The sequence below is a fragment of the Euprymna scolopes genome, chromosome 16 (genome assembly GCF_053919585.1).
Source record: "Euprymna scolopes isolate OS-2025 chromosome 16, ASM5391958v1, whole genome shotgun sequence".
NCBI lineage: Eukaryota > Metazoa > Mollusca > Cephalopoda > Sepiida > Sepiolidae > Euprymna > Euprymna scolopes.
The window spans coordinates 12,167,938-12,174,014 of NC_136497.1; the positions used below are offsets into that span (position 1 = coordinate 12,167,938).

At 33.0% G+C, this 6,077-nt stretch overlaps 1 pseudogene; it reads left to right on the top strand.

Annotated features, from left to right (window-relative positions):
- The first annotated feature begins 1,051 nt into the window (after positions 1 to 1,051).
- On the top strand, positions 1,052 to 1,169 carry LOC145296584 (5S ribosomal RNA; annotated as a pseudogene).
- The last annotated feature ends 4,908 nt before the right edge of the window (positions 1,170 to 6,077 follow it).

A 6,077-nucleotide genomic window follows, 5' to 3' on the forward strand; every position in this document is an offset into this window, starting at 1 on the left:
CGTTAGTTTATATTACACAAATGTGTGTACAAATACGTTTTTCCGATTTTTTATTTTGAAAAAATATTATTTCGTCTTTGAATATCATGCTAAACTAGAATTTTCTCCAGAATTTATTTTCTAAATGCGTTTTTTGAATATGCATTTCCATCATCCATATCGCATTACGGCAATTATTTGATACTATTTTATTTATTTTTCGTAAACAATTTTTGCTACATGAATACTTATATTATTTACATATCAGCTTATTCCAGCGGTATATGTTTAAATTTGCTTCAGGTTGTGTTTATACATTACACCTCTGCATTGTATTGAGGCCCAGACGTTTCCTTTCTATATATACACTTAACAATGCTTCAATCAAACTTAATTAACCTCTATTTCGTTATATTATTTGTGATTGCATTATTTTTTCAACAAAAAATATTTCCCTGGCCTTTATTTATGATTATCGTCTAACCAAAACCTTGAAACAGTTGTCAGTAACACTTTTCTTTATTTTTCATGTAGGAATGTATCTTAGAATTTATTTTCATTATCGATTCAGGTTATATTTTTAAATAAAACTAATTTTGAAACGGATGTAAGCTATTATTTTCACCATTAGAATCCTTTTGAAATGAGCTGTTACCCTCATCTTCTAGTTGTTGCTTCCACACCGTTGTATAACGATAAACCTCGACGAGATGGGAATGCTGAGTCTCTTAACTGTATCCTCAGTAAATACTGCCTTCCATAGTTGTCGTCACACCATGTTTTGGCAAACTAAGCCTCTGGCCGGTTTTGGTTTGGATTGAAACAGCTATCTATCTACAGACAATGCTCATCTGGAACCGCAGACACGTAAAGTCTCTAAATATTGTGCTACGACTCCAAAAGGTGATCAAGGTTTGATATTTTGGTCTTAAATATCCAAGTTTTGTTAGTTCTTATCTGATCTTCCAGCATCAGGTCTGTACTGAATGATATATTATTTTTATTATTGGAATTCTTTTGCGATGAATAATTTAAATATTTATTTACTTATTTGCAGACTATTATCAGACTAGTATACGGCATAATAACGTTTGACACACCGGTTCCCGTGAGATCACCGAAGTTAAGCAACGATTAGCCTAGCCAGTACCAGATGGGTGACCATTTGGGACTTCTAGATGCTGTATATGCTCTCCGCTTATCTCGGCATTGTTTCCAGTCGTCCTGGATTGTTCCTTGACACTGGACTCAAGCAGTGCCGATTCAGGAGAGGTGTGGTTGAAGATTGCACAACTCTTGCTACATAATTACATGCGCAGTTGCCCCTATAGGGGCCATTCTTTGTCTTTTGAGACTGAACGGAAGCATCATTATCATCATCTTCTGATTATTGTTTGTAGATGTAAATTAATCTTTATATATACACACAAGAATATTCCCTAATACGTTGTTTCAATATATATTATATTTTCATCATCACTATCGCATTATAAAGTTTATCATTATATCGTTTATTTTCATTTGTGTGATACTATAATTCCACGTCAAATAAAGGATTTCAACTAAACAATAAAATATCTTATTAAAACGATTCTAAAACCATCTGTGTTTGTCTCGCGACTCTGTACCAGCTCCACATTTACCTGTCCTCTAAATCGGTAACCGTATAAAAAAAGTCGAACTAGATAATATTTGAACCATTTTGTTATTAGTGTCGATGGCTTAAATAAAGAACTTATAATATATTTAAATAGATTTTTTGATGAGTCATCTTGGTTGCTGTTCCATCATCTTTGCGTTGGTCTCATCGATGTGAAACATTAGGCGAATGTGAAAAAATGGAGCACCCCAACCAGCGGGCATTGTTCATCATTCGGACGCCATTGCACAAAGACGAGGGGAGGGGATAACATAGCCGCAATTGACTCTGGTTATTATTCAGTTTTTCATGTCTTTCGCTTTTATCGGTCTCGTTTCGTGTTCCCGCTTAATCATTTAGTTGGTGTGTTGCGGACGATGCCAATCAAATCCTTTGCTTCGGCTACTCAATCATCATCTTGACGGCCGACAGTCGTTTTCGCATTTCAGACTTACACCAGCCAACGACTCATTATCAGCCTCTGTTACTTGACTGATCAAATCGTTTGTCTTCTTTTTCCTCTTCTATTTCGTTGGTGCTTTTCTTTTTCGATATATTTCCTTCTTAATTCTTTTTCTTTTCTTTATCTTTTGCGTTTTCCACTTGTCTTTTCACTTTTGTTTTCTTTGTTTTGTATTTTTCTTCCTGTCTATTTCTTCTTTCCTTTTTTTCTTCCTTTAATTCTTATCCTATGTTGTTAGCTTAATATTTTATCATTCTCATCGCTCACACTTTTTTCCTTTCTTTCATGTGTTTTATTCTTCCCCTTTTAATTGGTTTTCGTTTTTTTCTTTGTTTTTATTTTATCTTGTTACTTTCAAAATTTTCTTTTTATATTTATTCGTACTCTTCGTTTTTATCTTTTGTTGCCATTTCTTTTTCTTCTTTCTTTATTTATTTTCTCATTCCTTTCTTTCTTTTTCGGTAAAATACGTTATCTTTCTATCCATCTTTCTCTTTATTCGTTTTCTTCTTTTCATCTTTTTGTGGGTTATTCATTTTTGTTTTTTTTTTCCATTTTCTATAAAATAAATCTAACCTTTTTGTTTAGATATATGTATGTATGCAATGCCTAACACTTTTAACAGAGACAACGGATTTTCATAGGATCGATATCGTTTTGAAGCGCGACCATTCGGACGACAAATATAAAAAATGGCTAAAACCATTAATTCTTTCATCCTCAACTGAGCATTTTTCTACAGGGGGGGGGTCGCTTTTTTCGCCGATGTTTCCTAAAGTCATCCCATCTTTTCGATTGACTAGCCTTAATGTAAACATTCGCCACTTCCGGTTTGGCGATATGTGCAACAGCAAAGACGTCACATTTTTTCACATTCTTTTCCCCCTTCGCGCCTGCCTACCTACTACAACTTTTTTTTTTGCTCAACACACACCTCCAAACACTCGGGCAACGCCGGGCACGCAGGCTAGTCCCTTATAAGTTCCGGAAAAAGGATAAATTATTTAAAGTAGCTAACTTATCTTAGCTATTGCAATCGAGTAATCCAATATGTCTCTTTAATGAATTTTTATCGTTGTAACTGGTAATATGCTTAAGGTAGAGGCTTTCGGCGTATCTATCAACGTTTTCTTCAGGCTACTATGCTCACTTGTATTTATAAATTACACCAGCCAAACATATCCTTATGTGGAGGAACCTCTTTCTTCCTTTATTACCCTATCTTACCTTAAAACTTTCCTCCATTTTTTACTCGTAAGTAATATACGTTCATTCATTTTCTAGGTTTCTTTTCGTTTTCTCGTCTTTATTTGCTTATTAATTCTGGATCCGTATCACGGGTCAACTGTCTCTCAGACGCATCTTTAGTGATAGTTTCTTTTAATTCAAATTCTCATAATATTTGCCTGTATTTTTTGCGATGGTGTGTTTCATTATCATTTACAAATTTTACAGACTCATTCACGAGCTGACTAAAACATCAGTTAAATATGCTGATTATTTTGAGATTTTGATTTCAATCCCTACCAAGTGTAGCAAATCGATTTATCAAGTTTATACAAAGAATATTACAAGGCATAGATAACTGAATAAAAAACAGTGTATCGTAATTAGGTTAAAAATTTCAACAAAGGCTTGTTTTTTTATTTAGACGAAATACATAATACATAAATAAATGTGGACGAAAGAGGACTGGAATCTTGTAATAACAGCACACAAGATGAGGAAACTATTTCGAAATATATAAATAATAACTAAATTGCGTTATTTGCAGTTAACTTTCTTCTTTCCATCGTTTATTTATTCATAGACTTGATTCTCTTTATGTCAATTAAACGTCTCTATCTGGTATGCCAGAGCTGAATATTTCCTCAGAACTGTTAGCTGGAGTATGTTCTTGACAAAGGAGGAGTCAACAATTTAAACTTTCAATATGGTTTATTTAGCTTAACTGAATTCTCTTAACAAAGAGTCGCATCTGAGCGCACCGTAAGCACTAATGTCTTTATCTAGCTAGATCCCACATTATATACATCCTCACCAAAATCAGAACTACAACTGATTACCAAACTTGAAATTCCTTCTCAATAAACTAACCAATCAAATAACCTCCTCAAACAGGAGGTTTGTCTAAAAAATAACTTTTGTAACGAACAATATCAATTATAAATTATAAACTACAATATTTTATGTAGACAGATTTCCTTATCGAGTCCCATCCTTTTTTGTTACTATTCTATGGCTGTTGGATAGTTTCTCGGTAATTTCTTATTTTCTAACTTATATGGTTGTCTACAATCTGTAAAATGTGTCTAATTGAGCTTACGTAAAAGAAAAGTGAGACAGAGTAAAATGAAATAATCAGAACGGTTGATCCCATACAATTATCTCATTTTGCTGGATAATCCGGGCGTTGTGATTAAGTGTATTGTCGTTGTAGAAAACAGGGGATATAATGCGAAACATGTGAAACATAAATGGTTGCAGAGGCTTAGATTACAATTATATGTGACCAAAATATTATCAAAGATGAAAGCACCATCCATTTATTTGATTTCACATATAACTTACTCAGCATACAAGATTCCCTTTTTCTGTATGACTTACCTAGTATATATCCCATATATATATATATATATATATATATATATATATATATATCCCATATATATATATATATATATATATATATATATATATATATATATATATATACACGGCATAATCACGTTTGACACACCGGTTTCCGTCAGATCACCAAAGCAAGCTACGATGAGCTTGACTAGTTCCAGATGGGTGACCATTTGGGATTTCCAGCTGCTGTATGTGTTCTCCGCTTATCTCGGCATTGTTTCAAGTCTTCCTGGACTTCTCCTTGTAGTGCCAATTTAGGAGAGGTGCAGGTGGGGATTGCGCATCGGTTGCCACACAATTACATGCGCAGCTGCTCCTACAGGGGGTATCTTTGTCTTTCGAGACTGAACGGAACAATGATATATATATATATATATATATATATATATATATATATATATATATATATATATATATATACAGGGTATCCACAAAGTCTGACTACATCATGTAGCCAGACTTTGTGGGCACCGTGTAGATTATGTAGCCAGGCTTTATAGGCACCCTATATATATATATATATATATATATATATATATATATATATATATATATATATATATAAAATTATTACTATGATAATTTTTTGAATACCTATGGACATTAATGTTTCATCCTTTCAGGAATCTATCAATGCAGGGAGTTATGATTACAGCTGGTTGGGAGATTCGAACCTGGCCACAAAACCATCTGACTCTATTAGCAAGGAACAAGTCTGGCTACATAATCTACATGGTGCCCGCAAAGTCTGGCTACATAATGTAGTCAGACTTTGTGGACCCCCTGTTTATATATATATATATATATATATATATACATATATATATATATATATATATATATATATATATATATATATATATATGCAGCAATCATAAATGTTACTCGCACAAAAATAGTTATGTTAATCCGTGATATTTACATACATTTTCATTTATCTTATTTACAGCGAACTTATATTTTCTTCTTCGGTTGACAAGTGCATCAATTTTTTAATTCTTAAAATCTTGAAAACCTTATTCCTATTCCAGTCTCCTTCTAATAAAGAACAAGAAATCCAGGATGTGTTCTTAAACTCTAAGATTGTTTCTATCTCAGAGTTCTAGCGATAACAAATGTGTTTTCTTTATGTCGCTGGAGCATATGTATTTGTATTAGCATGCTGCCTGGCATTACCGAATCGTGAAATACCCTTACATATGACATTTTTCTTTATGCAAATTTCGTATTTATTGCTACAGAGGCAATGCTCTATTGATTATTAAATCGAACCCAATATATAGTAGTGATTTCAAAAGTATAAAAATTTGACTTTAGTGCTAGAATCGAAACCAAAACATATAGCTCTCCAGACTGATTCGT